Below are 17,782 nucleotides of genomic sequence, written 5' to 3' on the forward strand. Positions count from 1 at the left end.
TGGTGTGATGGTTGAAGCACGTGACTTTCACGCCGAGGACTTTGGATCGAATCCCACTCCCGACAAACCCACAAATTGTGAGTTCTTCCTTCGATCGGAAGAGAAGAAAAGCATGGGTCCCGAGATGAACTATCCTATGGCTTAAAATCTCGTCAATACAATTAAAAAAATTGAATGTAATTTTTCTGATAAATCACCAAACTTTCTTCAAATTTCATATGAAAAAATTGGGAAATTGTGTGTTAAATACATTAAAAACTCAATAAATGCATTTCTAAAACATTGCGTAAATAAGTATGCGATTTCTTCATGATCCAAAACTTTCGAACACTAGTTTACCAAAAGTTGTGTCTGTGTATGCAACCCGGAAATCTGCGTTCTGTCCGCTCCAGCTGACCTAGGCAGAGCTCAGTCAGTGCGCTAGGTTTTGTGGCGCTATTTCAATTCCGTGATTGGCACTTGGCACTACCCGCTACAAACGGGAAAGCAAATGACCGAGTTGGGGAAAAACTATTTTGTGAATTGAATGAACAGTTTTAACGATACCAATATAGTCTCTTCCTGCGTACGTTTGTGGAGTGGGACTATTCCTTTCGTTCAATGACGTATGAAGCTGAAAGTATTTATCAGTCACGATATGAGCGCTATACATAGCTATAGCCAACCATGAAATACTTCTTATCAGACTGATTAAATGAACGATCACCGATAGTATTGGATGAATTGTGCTCGGCGTCGGCGCTATAGTAAAGCCATCAAGGTATCAAATAGTAAAAATAAGAATTTAAATATACGTCATACAATATAATGAACAGACTCTTGATATTTACGAGTACCTATAATGATCGATGAATGTGTCAACCATCTAAAAAAAACTATCTAATACGTTGCCTTAAATGCAATAAAATCATTTATTTTCAACTTTACATATCTAACAAACATAAGCTTTATTTTGCAGCCGCTTCATTTACACAACGTCCAAATTTCCAATCAATGCGTCCAGTTCGATCCAATGTTACAAAAACCAATCAAATCAGTGCAAATGTTCGTTATGGCGCCTCGTTGACACTAAGCAAACTACATTCCACACTCGCTTCATCAACATCACCTATCCCGTCATCCACGTTGATCTCTCACTCAGCAGAATTACCCACCAGCTACCCAGAGTTCAGAGTGCGGCGGCCACGGACGAGTAGTTGCACAATTTCCGCATCATCACACTCCTCTCTCAGTGTATTCAGGCCGTGTTCATAATGTAGGTGACTTCGCATGACCTAGTACAACTGCAGGGCGGCGCAATCCATCGAACAGCACGAATCACGTCAACAACAGGCCCGGCAGGATTATCGGTCACAGGCAGGGGACAAACATCCGGTCGGGAAAAATCGAGCATTTCAGACGGATATTATGCCGGTCACTTGTGCCCACCTACTACTGCGAGTCCTGTCCTTCCAAGCTATATAGCACAGTAAGAGAAGTCTATAGTTATATGCGAAAGCGCGGCTCCAGGCAAATTAACATTTCAGACTCGATTAACTTTTTTCGTCGTTTTCCCCCATTTGACTGGCTGGCTGGCTGATGCCGAGCTGACCCGAGGCTCCCGATTGTAGTCGCCCTATATAAACAGCAGCCGGGTTTATGCATTCATAACATACAGGGAGCACATGAATATGTGAAAAATATGTAAGTCAGGGATCCTCCACGGTGCCTCCTACTTTCAACCCAGGTCAATTTATATTTTATCTTTCAACATACAGTTTTACAACACGCGCGAGCTGGGAACAGCTATCATTGTTATGAGCAGATCGACGAAATATTGTGCAGATTGAGGATCGAGGGCCGAAGAATGTCAGCGATTTTGGAGGAGAACGCAGCAACCCGGCAGAACGTGGAACGTTACAAACAGAAGCGGAAACAGCAGACCCGCCTCGTTCTGAGGGAAAAAGCGCCGCCTGGAAGAAGCGGAGTGCGAGGAAGTGGAACTGCTGTACCGTTCTCATGAAACATGGAAGTTCTAAGAGAAGCTCAACGCTTTCCACAACACCTTCATGCCGCGAGCCGAAATATGCAGGCGAATTGATGGAGTCCTCTTGACAGACGGACGTGAGGTGATCGAAAGCTAGAAGCAGCACTTCAACGAGCACCTGAATGGCGTGGATGACGTAGGCACAGGAGACCACGACAATGGAGGGAACGACTACGCTAATGCAGCAGTAGACGGAAATAAGTCAACTCCCACGCTGAGGGAAGTTAAGGATGCCATTGATTAGCTCAGAACCAACAAAGCAGCTGGTAAGAATCAAGATGGGCCCAGAAAATTTGGCCACATGTCTGCACCGGTTGATAGTCAGGATCTAGGAAATCGAACAGCTACCGGAGGAGTGAAAGGAAGGGGTACTCTGCTCCATTCATAAGAAAGGCGACCATTTGGAAATGTGAGAACTTCACAGCGTTCACAATTTTGAATGATGCCTAAAAAGTGCTATCCCAGATCAACTTCCGTCGTCTGTTACCTAAAACGAATGAGTTCATGGGAAGTTATCAAGCCGGCTTCATCGACGGCCGGTCGACAACGGACCAAAATTTCACTGTACGGCAAATCTTCCAGAAATGCCGTGAATAACAGGTTCCAACGCATCACCTGCTCATTGACTTCAAAGCGGTGTACGACAGTATAAACCGCACAGAGCTATGGAAAATCATGGACAAAAATGGCTTTCCTAGAAAACTGACTAGACTGATTAAAGCAACGATGGACGGTGTACGTACACAACTGCGTAAGGGTTTCAGGTGAACTATTCAGTTCATTCGAATCTTGCTGGGAGACTGTGACGGCTAGTCTTCAACATCGCTCTGGAAAGTGTAATGATGACGAGACGGACTCAACAGCCGGGGTACGATTTTCACTAAATTCGGTCAATTTGTAGGCTTTTCGGACGACATGGATGTTATCGCCAGAACATTTGGAACAGTGCCAGAGCTGCTCACCCACCTAAACGTAAAGCGGCAATGGTCGGCCTAGTGGGGAATGCGTTAAAATGTTAATACACGCTATAGTACGTGTAACCGAGCACTACAGGATTTGTCTAGGGAGTAACGTTACGATAGACGGAGATAGAGTAAAGTGGGGCAAAAGTTCGAGTGGGGCAAGAGTTTCTTTTGGAGTTTTTGAGCTCAATTCAAATGATTTCTTTCTGGTGTCAAGGTTGTTCGAAGCCTTTTTGAAAAAGAGACTTTCACTCCAAAAATTATGAAAATTGATCAATATTTCGAAAAGTTATGATAAAATGTTGGTTTTTGATAAAAAAAAATTGTAATATGCGATGGTCCTTCCAACGCATGGAATGGAATTGTAATGAAATCGAATTCGATATTTTATTTTGGGGGGTAACTAGGTATATTTTGAAGATGCTTTAGCATGTATAACTTTTTGCAAAAAAGATTTGGAAATCATATTTTACTCATAGTGGGGCAAAAGTTCGAATTGTGGGGCAAGAGTTCGAGTCATGTGGTAAGTTTAGGTAAAAACCTCAAATTCTGCAAAAAGTCTATATTATCTCTAAAAATGATGGAATTAGTGAGAAAATTCGATCAAAATTGAAAAAAATGTTGTGTATCTGAATTTTGGCGGAAAACTACTCATTTTAGGTGTAGTAAATTTAACCCTGATTTGGGTAAAATCCAGATCGAACTTTAAAGTGTTTTCCAGTCCCAACATCAAATATTAATTGGTTTCAAGTATTCCTATTATCAAAGTGTCAAAATAGTGTGCTACAGTTGGCGAAATTCCACAAACACTAGATTCGAACTTTTGCCCCAGTGGTGGGGCAAGAGTTCGAATAAGACACACACATACAAAAAGTATTGTAACTTAAAATTATAAAGACATTTGTTGTAACTTTGTCCAGCAAAGTTTCAGATTATGGATGGTAGAATCACCAGACGCTATTCATTTATTTATATCTGCTTTGATTTTTTGAAAAATATTGAATTTTCAACTAGGGTTGAACTTTTGCCCCACCTTACTCTACCTTTAAATGTAGTGTAGAAATTCATCTACTTCGGATTCTTACTAACGACCGGCAACTATGCCAGTCGTGAAATACGAAGACGTATCATCAGTGGAAGAAGTGCTTACACAGCAAAAAAATCTTAAATGTAATGGTCACGTAAACCATAAAGTAATGGAAACTATATTCATGTAATTCAGAATCTAATGTAACATTTCATCATATATGATGCACATGGATGGCAAAATATGCAATGATTAACATTCTGGTATGTTGAAACGAAATCTATGATGAAGTAGTATCTTTATGACAGTGAACATTGCACAGCAAAAAAATCTTAAATGTAATGGTCACGTAAACCATAAAGTAATGGAAACTATATTCATGTAATTCAGAATCTAATGTAACATTTCATCATATATGATGCACATGGATGGCAAAATATGCAATGATTAACATTCTGGTATGTTGAAACGAAATCTATGATGAAGTAGTATCTTTATGACAGTGAACATTGTATATTGCGAGCCAACTTCATATTCACATAAAATAACTACGAACATTACATGATCGTAACGTAAAGATATGCCCGTCCAGCTGCACCCGTGACGAGCAGGGGCGTACAATTTCGTTTCAATGATACACTTTCATGCAACATTTGAATGAGTCACTTCAAGTGTTTCATACATTTTTCTAATGACTCGGTCGTTAAAAAAAACTTTTCCACTCATCGTAGCACTCGGTAGTCTCCCACCCGGTCGCATTGCTTGTGCTTCACCCGTCAGAGCATTAGTGTCTCACTGGTGCGCGCTAGTCTCTCAATGGTTACGGGCGCCGGTTAATTGGATTTAAGTGGTCGAATTTGTTATCCTCTTTCATAAAACATAATTATCATTCTATTGGCGTGCACCACTATTTAAAAATGTGGTTTAAATAGTGTTTTTAGCATGTTGAAATATTTCAATGACTCATAAATGAAACGAAAATCCAAGTGTATCATCTCATGTTTCATACACACTTGTTTCTGTAGCAGCAACGAACGAGTGTGTTGCTGGGTGAGAGATGAAGCATCACAGCAGTCCGTTCGCATGGGAAACGATTTGCTACAGTCGTCGTACGTCATGTTTTCCTTTCGAAATTGCACGACCCTGGTGACGAGCGAAACAAAACAAACATGGCTCCCGTGTGTGAACCGTTTGCTGCGGTGAAATTTCAATTTCACAGGATTTTATTAGGAATTTCATCCAAAGGTGAGTTTTTTGGTAGTGAAACGTTCGTAACTGTTTGCAGTAAGTATCATTTCATTCATTTACAGCCACAAGGTGCCTGGAGGAACAACGTTAAATGTAATGTATCCTGCCTTTCAAGAAGATTCAGCTCGACGGTGTTTTCACATTTCGGGGTACGGCTGGTGCTGCTGCAGAACGGAACATCATGAAAAATAGTGTTTTAAGTATGCGCATTAACAATTGTAATTAGTTATGAGTGAAAATAAAAACATCGATGTTCAATTTGATCACCCGCCAATTGTTTTTTTTTGTTTTTCATAATAATAGTGACATTTATTTTCATCCTGCTGTGCCAGTACAAAAGTTTACGTTGTTGGATATGAATTTTACATGACATAGAAAAATATAATGTCATGTAAAGGCACATCATTTATCACGCTCCAATTATGTGCATTATATATAATGTAATAATACATTTATTTTTCGAACTGTGTGTATATTGCGAGCCAACTTCATATTCACATAAAATAACTACGAACATTACATGATCGTAACGTAAAGATATGCCCGTCCAGCTGCACCCGTGACGAGCGAAACAAAACAAACATGGCTCCCGTGTGTGAACCGTTTGCTGCGGTGAAATTTCAATTTCACAGGATTTTATTAGGAATTTCATCCAAAGGTGAGTTTTTTGGTAGTGAAACGTTCGTAACTGTTTGCAGTAAGTATCATTTCATTCATTTACAGCCACAAGGTGCCTGGAGGAACAACGTTAAATGTAATGTATCCTGCCTTTCAAGAAGATTCAGCTCGACGGTGTTTTCACATTTCGGGGTACGGCTGGTGCTGCTGCAGAACGGAACATCATGAAAAATAGTGTTTTAAGTATGCGCATTAACAATTGTAATTAGTTATGAGTGAAAATAAAAACATCGATGTTCAATTTGATCACCCGCCAATTGTTTTTTTTTTGTTTTTCATAATAATAGTGACATTTATTTTCATCCTGCTGTGCCAGTACAAAAGTTTACGTTGTTGGATATGAATTTTACATGACATAGAAAAATATAATGTCATGTAAAGGCACATCATTTATCACGCTCCAATTATGTGCATTATATATAATGTAATAATACATTTATTTTTCGAACTGTGTACTACGGATCCCACACCAAGTGTATCTCGTATAAAACGCCATAAGACCGGTGATCCTCTAAGGGACATGAGACATAGACCTTGCTCGAGGAAAACCTGCAGGCACTTGGAGTTTTTGAGCGACGCGTACTAAAGACGATCTCTAGTGGAAGGTGGGGCAAAAGTTCGACCCTAGTTGAAAATTCAGTTTTTCTCAAAAAATCGAAACAGATAAAAATAAATAAATACCGTGTGGTGATTCGGCCATCCATGAGCTAAACTTTTGCTGAACAAAGTTACGCCAAATGTATTTTAAATTTTGTGTTACAACACTTTATGTATGTGTGCGTCTTATTCGAACTCTTGCACCACCACTGGGGCAAAAGTTCGAATCTAGTGTTTGTGGAATTTCGCTAACCGTAGCACACCATTTTGACACTCTGGTAATAAGAACACCTGAAACCAATTAATATATGATGTTGGAACTGGAATACACTTTAAAGCTCGACTTGGCTTTTACCCAAATCAGAGTTAAATTTACTACACCAAAAAATTGTAGTTTTCCGCCAAATTCCGAAAAAACAACATTTTTTCAACTTTGATCGAATTTTCTCACTAATTCCATCATTTTTAGAGATAATATGTACATTTTGCAGAATTTTTGGTTTTTACCTAAAGTTGTCACATGACTCGAACTCCTGCCCCACAATCCGAACTTTTTCTCCACTATATGTAAAATATGATTACCAAATCGTTTTTGCAAAAAGTTATACTTGCTAAAGCATCTTCAAAATATACCTAGTTGCGCCCCAAAATAAAAGACCGAATTCGTTTTCATTACAATATATCAATCCATGCGTTGGAAGGGCCATCACATGTGATGCATATTACAATTGTTTGATCAAAAACCATCATTTTTTCATAATTTTTCGAAATATTAATCAGTTTTCATAATTTTTGTAGTGAAAGACTGTTTTTCAAAAAGGCTTTGAACAACTTTGACACCCGAAAGAAATAATTTGAATTGAGCGCAAAAACTTCAAAAGAAACTTTTGCCCCACTTCACTCTAGTGTTTTTTTTTCTATCGATTTATTTATCAGGCTCATTCGTGATGTACACTTAACGAAACTGAAAAACTGTTTTATAAAAAATATATTTTTTTACAATGTTTCAAAAAAAATCAATTCTGAGACCTTCATAGAAGATCATCACTTTCCAGCCGCTGATATCTAAAGAAGGCGGTATTTCCCTTTCAATTTCTATGTACACTCCTCTAACACCTGTGTACAAATGGTTCAGCCCCAAACCGGTTGGGAACCTCTCCCGAACAATACTCTCCACTTTCCCGTACTAGATCTCCAGTGATGTGCATAGGAGAACGGAGTGTGGCGATGGTGGCGATGTGGCGAAGGATAAACCACGAGCTCGCTGCCGTCTACGACGAACCCAGCATCCACAAGGTGGCGAAAGTCGGAACAAAATTTGTTGTTCGCAACAGATCCAGTTGATACAAGAAGACGAGGAGCACAGCAGACCAGATGAGTGGCTCAGGTTGAACGTTATCTGACGACAATCGAGCGTGCTTGCCCTGAGCTCTAAAACGCGAAAAACAAAATGCAGTAAAGCGTGAATTGGTTCAACTTCCCATACAAAGCTCAGCGGCGTTTAAGAGAGCCCCAGGAATCCAGCGGGTCTTGGGGGCGTTTCAGAGGGGTTCCTGGCGTTTATGGGGGATTGAGGTTTATATATTTACCTTAATCTCATACTTCCCTTTCTGACTTCATTTTTTTATAAATATCTCTTGCTTTATCGATGATCACGTTGAGCGAAGTACGCAGAAACTCATACATAACTTTCTTGCATAACTCTTTGTTAAACTTCTGGAGGAATCCCTAGTGGAATTTCGGTAGAAATTGAAAGTTGCTGTGGGGATTATGGATGAAATCCTTGGAATAATTCCCAAAGTAGCCCCAGTACAATTTTTTAAAGGAACTTTTGAAATATTTTCTGAGAAACTCTGTAACAGCTTATGAAGGCATCGCTGAAAGTTTTGCTGAGAGAATCTCTGGAGAAATATTGGAATAAATATCTAGCAATTCTTCACAAATTTCTAAAAAAAATCTCTGAACGAAATCTTGAAACAAACCCTGGATGAATTTCTACTCAAAATCTTGGATTTTTTTAGGGAAGAATTTTAGAAGTAAGTCATGCAAGATGCTTTGAAAGAATTCTTTATGGTATTTGTAAATTAGGAGAAATTTCCAAACAAATCCGTCAAGTAAAATTTCAAGTACGTCCTTGGAAGATTTTCTGAAAGAAAGATTTTTAGAAGAATTTCCGAAGAAATTTTTGGTTGATTGTCTATAAGAATCTCCAAAAGATTCTCCAAACGAATGCCTGGAGCAATTTCCAGAGGAATTTCTGGCGTAATCCCTGGGAAAATTTCGCAAACAATCTCTGAAATAATTTGTAAAAAAAATCATGGAGGAATTGGTGAATCAATTCATTCCAGATCTCGTTAAAGATTTTTTTGTGACATTTCTGGAAGAACACATGGAATATTTTCTGAAATAATCTGATTTGGGAAGTTTTCTTCGGAGAAAAACGACGGTCTGTTGAAGTTCTGAAAATTCTGGATTCAAATACTTTTATTTAACACCGCAGAATTGCAACAAAAGACAACTTACAAAAAGAACGATTGGCAAATACAGCACAACCAGTAACCAATCTCTATCAAGTGCTTGTAAGGAATCTCTAAAAATTTCAAAACAATTCGTGAAGGAATACCTCGGAGACATTTTTAAATATTTTTTTGAATTTGTTGGGGCAATTATGCAAATAACGTTATTGTGTATGTCCATTACTCAAAAAATTGGCTTGAATCAACCATACATAATTTTGGAGACAAAAGATATCAATCGTGAGATGCTAGCAAGATAGTGGTTTAATCGTTATTTAGCGAAAATATATTTATAGCCAAAAACTCCGAGCCTTTTGACGAAAACTCAGTTTTTATGCAGTTTTTATGTGTTTTGGTACATTTGGGTATCGAATTTAAAAAAAAAATAAAATAAAAAGTTGCTTCAATTTTATGTAAAATTGGATTCTATAGACATTTCGAAAATTGAAATGTCCTCTAAATCGAGGCATACCTGTAGTGTGAGAGTTTTTGTACCTTATTTCAGTAAAAAAAAAATATCATCCAATTTTCACCCTAGCAGCACTTAATGCAAATTAATTTTATACAAAATCATAAATTCGAGTGTATTCAGCCTATTTCTACTACAATAAATTATTAAATTAACGTTTTCATGAAGTTTGAGATATTTGGATAATGTTGCATATGGTCAAATTTGCCACTTTGATGGCCTCTTCTGGCTACACCACTGGTCCATCAGCCAAAAGAGTTTGAATTTATAAAAGTTTCCATAAGTAGAGACCCACTAAAACAGTACGGTTGAAATCTCAGGGGATATGAGGTAACTCGAGGCGGTCTCAGGTGAGCTTCAGGGGGTGTCAACGGCGTTTTCAAAGGTTCAGGCAGCTTCAGGGGTTTCTCCCAGGGAAGTTCCAGTGAGTCTCAATGGCGTCATAAGGAGCCTCAAGGGGTTTCAAACGTGCTCCATCGGGTATCAGGAGCATCTTATGGGGTCACAAGGCGTTTCAGGAAGCCTCAGAGAATTCCAGGGAGGTTACAGGTACGGTCCTGGAGCTTCCTGAGTCTTACTGAAACGTCTTTCAAAGACCTTGAAACGCTTTTGAAAGGACCTTAATACCTCTAAAACAAATCTCAAACCACCCATCATCTCAAACCCGTTTAAATGTATAAATTTATTGCATATCAATGCAAATATATACGTAAAAAAAAACAAAAATATGAAAATAGTTTTTTGTTAAGAAAATGATTGTAATCTCTCTATGCAAAGTTGTGTCCATACTCTCTGGGACACCCTATAAAACTCCTTGAAACCATCGTAGGCCCATCATCCTTTTATTAGGCTCTCCTGAAACCACAGAAAATGTTGAGGCTGGAAGTCTGCTTTCAACAGAAAAATAATAAAAATGAAGGGTAATGTTCGTACAAAATAGAAATTAAATGACAAATTACATAGGTTTAGGATGAATATTACTCCCAGTGTATTATTTTTTTTAATGGTTCTTCAAATATTATGCTTCTCAAGAAATAGCAGAATATGGCGATTATCTGTCGCTGGCTTCTGATATGAGCGCGACAGTAACTAATCATAACAGCGTCACCAGATTTAAAAGTTTTTAATTCCATTATATGGGGTTTTGACAGCAAGAACACTCATTCCACTGAGCCACTCTTGCCGTTCATCACAAATGCATTCAGAGATGGGACCATTCATTTGCAAAGAGTTAGTTTCACTTGCTATTATTGTCGTCGCGGTTGAAACCCGAAGTTTCCTCACTCCCGACAAACGATTTTTCTGAATGGATGAATTTGTAGTTTTATCTGAAAGTTTGCCGAATAACATTGGGGTCTCACACGCATATCAAAGTCGTGAGCAAGCTGTGAAGGCAACTCTCCACGCGGTGAATGTAAATTACATTCACGCCGCGGAGAGTGGCGTTTGCTGCCTTCTGTTGACTTAACTATTGATTCTACGCTAATATATTCTTCTTCTTCTACAAAGTTTCAGGTAAAACAAAAATGAGAAAGTGTTCCATGCATTGATTTTTGCTGCGATGTTTCTGAAGCGAGTTAACAGCAAGTGAATGTAACTGATTGCAAATGAATGATCTCATCCTTGAATGCATTCATAAACATCTGTCACTTTGCGAAACCCACGTGCTTTTATTTTTAGCGGGAACACTTTTTCTTTTGTTTTGCCCTGCGAGTGTCACTGCGGCTGTATGCCTTACGAGCGTACGACCGCCGCAGGACTCTAATAAAAGATAAGCGCGACAATATCCTCAAACATCTTCGAAGACATCATTTCAACACAGACAAACAGACGTATCACTTGGAACAAATTGCGATAAAAATCATCGTCACGAAAACATAATCGCCCAATGCTAAGCAGGCTGTGTTACGCAAGCCACTCAGTAGGTGGCAATAGTGAGCAAACGTCAAACAGGAGTAAAAACGATGCGCCGTGACCGAGCGATTTGCGAACTACAAAATATTTGAACTAACCGTTAAAAAGGGTAACGATGATAAGTGAGTAAAGTAAGACGTCTGTTTGTCTGTGATTTCAATCCAACAAACCGTTTTCAAGATATAATTTTTAGAAGAAGAAAGTTATGGTTTTCTTTCAAACGTCTTTTTTTAAATTTAGGTGAAGAATATTTCAAAACAAATAACATAGAAACATTTTCAGTTAGTAGCTCAAACATGAGCAATATTTTGTTTGAATTGAAAAAGATCGCGTCTACACAATTCGTGCGTTGAGCTGTGAATGCTCTAATATCTCATAAGCTTATAAGCTTTCAAACTGCCCCAAATATACGGTGCAACATTGTTTAAGGTGAAACATCAAGAAATCCCATTGCATTTTTTCATACAAACTTTAGAGGCACAATTCTGACGAACAAAGCATCGAGCCAAGCCGCACTTGTTTCTCCTGGCTTTGCTCACTTCCAAAAAGAGGCAGCTTTTACAAATCGAGAGCATTTGTTTAGAAATTTTCAAGATTGGTGCTTTTGAAAACGTGAGTAGGGCCATGGTGCAGCCATGTTTGTATTCTCTGAAGTTTCTCCGTAAGTACCCGTGCCGAACCAGCTTCCTCATTACTAAAGATAATAATATTGTTTCAAGTAAATTAAGTTCAAATGATCGAAAAACTCTTTCGCCCGCATCAACTGGCCTCGGTCGCGTGGTACAATACAATTTTAGTGCCCCTCGTATCCCGAGCTGTAAAGCACAGCAGTAGTTAGTGTTAGCCGCTTGCTCTATTATCGGCATTACATTTAAATGTCTTTTTTTTTGTCTGTATGGTACACACAGCTTGAGCTACTATAGTCTGCATAAACGAAGGGCTATAATCCGAGTAATTGTTATGCTAATGGTGTGTCAGTTCTATGCTGTGTTGTTCGGCTTACTACAATCTCACGTCAGGAAAACTGAAACCAAATAAATGTAATTAAAATGCATTGTATCACTTTATGGCCAACTTTTTAACAATTGCGGCTTGATTAGAGCAGACAGTAAAATGTGGAAAACTTTATAGAAACATCTGAAGTATGTTAATAGCTTCAGGTTCTATTACTGAATAACAACACATCTAAAGTATTTTAAATACACTTGATGTCTACGTCTGTGAGTCTCTAGTGAATATATTTTTCCCAATTACCACTTTTTAATCTATATTTTTATTTGTGGATGTAATCATGAAGAGAAAACAGACGTGAGAAACAGATGAATTAATGAGTTTTTTTTTATAATTGTAAAATGTTCTATTGATACCATCTTGATGCGTTTTGAAAGAAAATTGTCTTTTTTTAAATTAACACATTGTACATAACCTCAATTCTTATATGCACTTCAGAAGATAACCGATGCCATTTAATGCATTCGGTGTGATAGCTGTAGCACAGAAATATGAACATAGTCAGTACAAAGCAACTTGATGACAACTCTTGATGTTATCTTTCAAGCACTTGTAAGCGCCACCCGTACCTTATCATCATCATCGTCATCACAAGCAATGAAGATAAAAATGAAATAATGTATGTATCCATCGTACATCGTATCAGTACTCATAGATGATAATCGCCCTTCTTCATGATGCCAACAAATGGAATACCGGAGCAGTGTTATACTCAAAAGTTGCCTACTTTTCCAGTGAAATGCTGATCTTGAAAGCACATTCCACCACATTCATATACCGTATAGCGTCTACCCATCAGAGCTCGAAGGTGAAGGATCCCCAGTCGAGTCAGTCAGGAACGTCATCATCATCGTCGGCGTTGGCGTTGTAATTAAGGCTACCGAAAGTTTCCATCCCCAAGAAGTATTTGCTACGTAGGTTTCCCAGAATACTGGATACGATTTCCATTGAAATGCGGCAGTTAGGTGCATGCAAACCTAATATCCCGGGGGCTAAGAGATGTGGAAAGTTCAAGTGTTCGAGTCAATTAACTGTATCCGGATGGGACTCCGTTGGAAACGGTTGGAGCCGGCTAAAAGTGGAGAAAGAAAATGAGGTAACAAATTTATCTTAGTGATTGTATGAGCTGTGAGCAAAATAAAACAACTTCTTCAGTAGAATTGTCCATGGAATTGAAGTTTTCGGAAATGAAAATAAATTTTTCGTTTGCACAATCTTATGCCCGCAGCAACCAAAGCTTCTAGTAAAAGAGATTAAACTGCGCATAGTTGAGGCGAATACGTACGCCGAGGTGCTGAGGGCCATGTGGGGCGAAAACCGCTTCTCATCGCTGAGCGCGTAAATGTAAAAAGTATTCGGCGCACCAGGACCACAGAGATGATGCTAGTGCTAAAGAAGGATACGGCCAAGAAGGGCAACTACTACAAGGCACCAGCTTAGGATGTACTGGGTGAGAAGGTACAGGTGAGAGCCCTGACAGACAGACGACTTTCCAGAGAAAAAACTTAGACGAGATCACCGACGCAGAGGAGCTTGCAGCGGTGAAACCTGTGAAGAGGAAGGATACGAAGTCTACCCAGACGGAGACCTTCGCTTTTGCTTTCATAACAAGCACTCGCAGAAGCGGTCGAGGCAGCCGTCAGGTGAGGAGCCGCCTGGCGGTGCCCGCAAGGCCAGGCGTATAGTTACCCCGAAGGTCGACAGTAATGCCGGCAAGTCGGACCCCAGCCAGGGCTCCCGGAAAGCTGGGAAGAGTGGGTGTGAAAAGGCTGGGCCGTCCCGGTAGGATGAGAACAAGGGGTTGCGACAGTTGTTAGACCCTCAGCAACCACAGAGTAGGGCGAACCAAAATGGGAGGACCGCCCCCTCCCCTCCCTTTGGACGAAGGTCGAGCGGAAGAATTAGAAGAAAAAGCGGCAGGTCAAAAAAGTCAGGGATGTCAAACCAAGGCGTATAGGGTAGGTTCCAAACGCGAGAAAGGTGACGCGGTCGTAACCAACACCGAACACTCTCGGTCTCGGACGTCTTGGAGGCGATGCGAAGCGACGCCAAGCTCGTGGATCTGGGAACCGACGTGCGTAGTATCAGACGTACACGTACGGGCGAGATGATCCTGGAGCTGAAGCGCGACAAGGAGCGCAAGCCGACCACAAAAGTCTGACGGAAGAGGTCCTTGGCGTGGGGATAGAGGTGAGACCTCTCACACAAGAGGCGACTCTGAAGGTGAAAAACCTAGACGAGGTCACCGAAGTGGAAGAGCTCGTCACGGAACTGTTGCAATAGTGCGAGGTGCAGGTGGCTGCTGCAGCCGTTAGGCTACGAAAGGGGCCGACAGGGACACAGGTAGCTTTGTTTCAGCTACCTGTCGCGAACGTAAAAAAGTCCGTTAAAGTAGTGAGGATTAAGGTGAGCTGGTGCGCATGTCATCTGTCCACGAGCCACCAGAGGTTTGCTTTAGGTGTCTGGAACCAGGACACAAGTCGTGGGACTGCAAAGACCCCGACAGGCGCAAACTGTGCAGGCGATGCGGCGCTGAAGGTCATAAGGCCCAAAGCTGCACGAGTCCGCCCATCTGCATGATCTGTACCGGGAAATCCTCGAACAACAGACATCCGATGGGTGGTCCAAGGTGCCCGGCCTTCAAGAAAGCCGCAGTGAACAACAAATCACAGTGCAGGTAACGCAGCTGAACCTGAACCACTGTGATGCGGCTCAGCAACTGCTTTGTCAGGCAGATTCTGAGTGGGAGACGGATATCGCCATCATATCGGACCCATACCGAGTACCCGCCGGCAACGGCAACTGGGTCGCGGATGGGACCAGAAAAATGGCGGCGATATGGACGACGGGTAAATACCCCGTTCAGGAGTTGGTGTCTACTACCTATGAGGTCGTCAAAGTAAACGGCGTCTTCTTCTGTAGCTGTTATGCGCCTCAGCAGTGCAAGGAGATACTGGATTGTAGATACCGGCTGTGCTGACAGAACGAAGACCAGTGGTAATAGCGGGTGACTTCAATTCTGGACCATGGAATGGAGAAGCCGTTTCACGAATCAGTTGGATCAGATTCTGCTAGAGACACTGGCCCATGCCAGATGTCGACCTGGCTAATGTTGGTACCAAGCGTACGTTTAGTCGGACCGGTGCGGAGTCGTTAATTGACGTTACTTTTTGTAGTCCTGGCATAACAAGTAGTTCGAACTGGAGAATAGACGATAGCTACACTCACAGAGATCACCTGGTGGTTCGCTACAGTATCGACTACAACAACAGTGGGCACCGGGTAGAGGAAGAAGCCATGACCAAGGCCAAACCTTCGAAGTTGGAAGACATCATACTTCGACGAAGGGGTATTTAGGGAGGCACTTCGCCGTGAGCGAAACTTACTTGGATTAGACGACGACGAGCTGGTAGCGGAGCTCTCACGTGCGTGTGAACGACGGGTGGTGTTCGCCGCTGCAAAAGCCGCGCTAAAGACCGAGATAAGGGCAATCCAAAAGGCATGCTCTGTGTCAGAGTGCCAATGCGAATCCGTAGGCGTTGGGTGATGCCTACAGATCGTGATGGGCAAAACGAGAGGTGTAGAGGATCTCTCTCTCTCTCTCTCTTCTTGGCGTAACGTCCTCACTGGGACAAAGCCTGCTTCTCAGCTTAGTGTTCTATGAGCACTTCCACAGTTATAAACTGAGAGCTTCCTCTGCCAATGACCATTTTGCATGTGTATATCGTGTGGCAGGCACGAAGATACTCTATGCCCAAGGAAGTCAAGGAAATTTCCTTTACGAAAAGATCCTGGACCGACCGGGAATCGAACCCGTCACCCTCAGCATGGTCATGCTGAATACCCGTGCGTTTACCGCCTCGGCTATATGGGCCCTATAGAGGCCCTGTAGAGGATCCTACAGCGCAATTTCCAGAGATGTTGGAGGGGATCATCGAGGGGCCTTTCCCGCGTCATGATCCTAGTCCTTGGCCTCCTTTCGTAGCATAGCCGGGGACTGGGGCTGGCGATGAGGAGAGGGTCACCGATGTGGAACTTGCGGGTATAACAAAGTCCCTTAGCGTAGGTAAGGCCCAAGATCCGGACTGAGTTCCGAACCTGGCCTTAAAAGTAACTATTGCAGAGGCTCCTGAGATGTTCAGGTCTGCTATGCCGAAATGCCTGGATGAAAGAGCTTTCCCAGAAGTTTGAAAAAGGCAGAGCCTGGTTCTATTGCCAAAGGCTGGGAAACCCCCCGGAGACCCGTCGATATATAGACCAAAATGCTTGATCGACACGGCGGGGAAGGTGCTCGAAAAGATCATCCGCAATAGAATGCTGAGGTACACTGAGGGTGTAAATGGTCTCTCGAGCAGTCAGTACGGCTTCCGGAAGGAGAGATCAACCGTAGACGCTATCCTGTAACAACAGTTGGTCACAAAACCCCCGAGACAGCACTCCAGCGTAAGAGAAGGGGTATTCGCTACACAGATAAAAATAATGAGATTTACACGTCATGTAAACTTCATTTTAGTCATGTAAACTTCCAGCTATTGTGGTTTACATGATATATCATGTAAATTTGTGTTAAATGTCATGTAAAAACTCAGAGTCATGCTGAATTACATGACATATAATGGAAGTTTACATGATATTTTATGAGATTTACAAGACATGTCATGTGAACTTCTGTGAAATCTCACGCTCCAATTATGTGCATTATATGTAACAGAAATTTACACTATTTTTTCGATCTGTGTACTGCGCAGTAGTGACTCTCGATGTAAGGACCACGCGTTCAATAGTGCCAGTTGGCCAGCTATTGCCGATGCACTCTTGCGTCTGGGAATACCCGGATACCTGTTCAAGATTCTCGGAAGTTACTTCCAGAATCGAGTACTGCTTTACGACACAGAGGTAGGTCGGAAATACTTTCACATAACCTCAGAAGTCCCGCTAGGTTCCATCCTGGGTCCGGTGTTATGGAACGTCATGTACGACTAGATGTTAAGGTTGAAGTTCCTGGTGGGTGTGGAGATTGTCGGCTTCGCTGACGACATTGCGCTCGAAGTCTACAGTAAGACGATCGAAGAAGTGGAGTTGACTACCACCCACTCGATCGGGGTTGTGGAGGCGTGGATGAGGTCCAGGAAACTGGAGGTAGCTCACCAAAAAATTGAGGTGATTGTGAACAACCGGAAGTCGGAGCAGCAAGCGGTGGTGATCAGTGTAGACGATTGCATGATCACGTCGAAGCGCTCTGTCAAACACTTGGGCGTGATGATCGACGATAAGCTCACCTTCGATAGTTACGTTGACTATGCCTGTAAAAGAGCCTCCATAGCTACAGTGGCA

The 17,782-nt window shown here is 41.4% G+C and overlaps 1 protein-coding gene and 1 long non-coding RNA gene across 7 annotated transcripts in view; one reads left to right on the forward strand and one right to left on the reverse strand.

Moving 5' to 3' along the window:
• The window catches only part of LOC109422876 (serine-rich adhesin for platelets), a 209,378-nt gene that overhangs the window by 119,019 nt on the left and 72,577 nt on the right, over positions 1-17,782 (reverse strand). The gene's annotated exons all lie outside the window — the stretch shown is intronic.
• LOC134285141 (uncharacterized) lies at positions 908-6,198 on the forward strand. 2 transcript variants are annotated; one of them, XR_009996177.1, is made up of 4 exons: positions 908-1,683; positions 1,758-5,260; positions 5,326-5,921; positions 5,987-6,198. It is a non-coding gene; the product is annotated as an uncharacterized LOC134285141 (long non-coding RNA). The 2 variants fall into 2 exon arrangements; XR_009996176.1 differs by having other exon boundaries at positions 909-5,260.

Source organism: Aedes albopictus, chromosome 1 (genome assembly GCF_035046485.1).
Source record: "Aedes albopictus strain Foshan chromosome 1, AalbF5, whole genome shotgun sequence".
In the NCBI taxonomy this organism is placed as follows: Eukaryota; Metazoa; Arthropoda; class Insecta; order Diptera; family Culicidae; genus Aedes; species Aedes albopictus.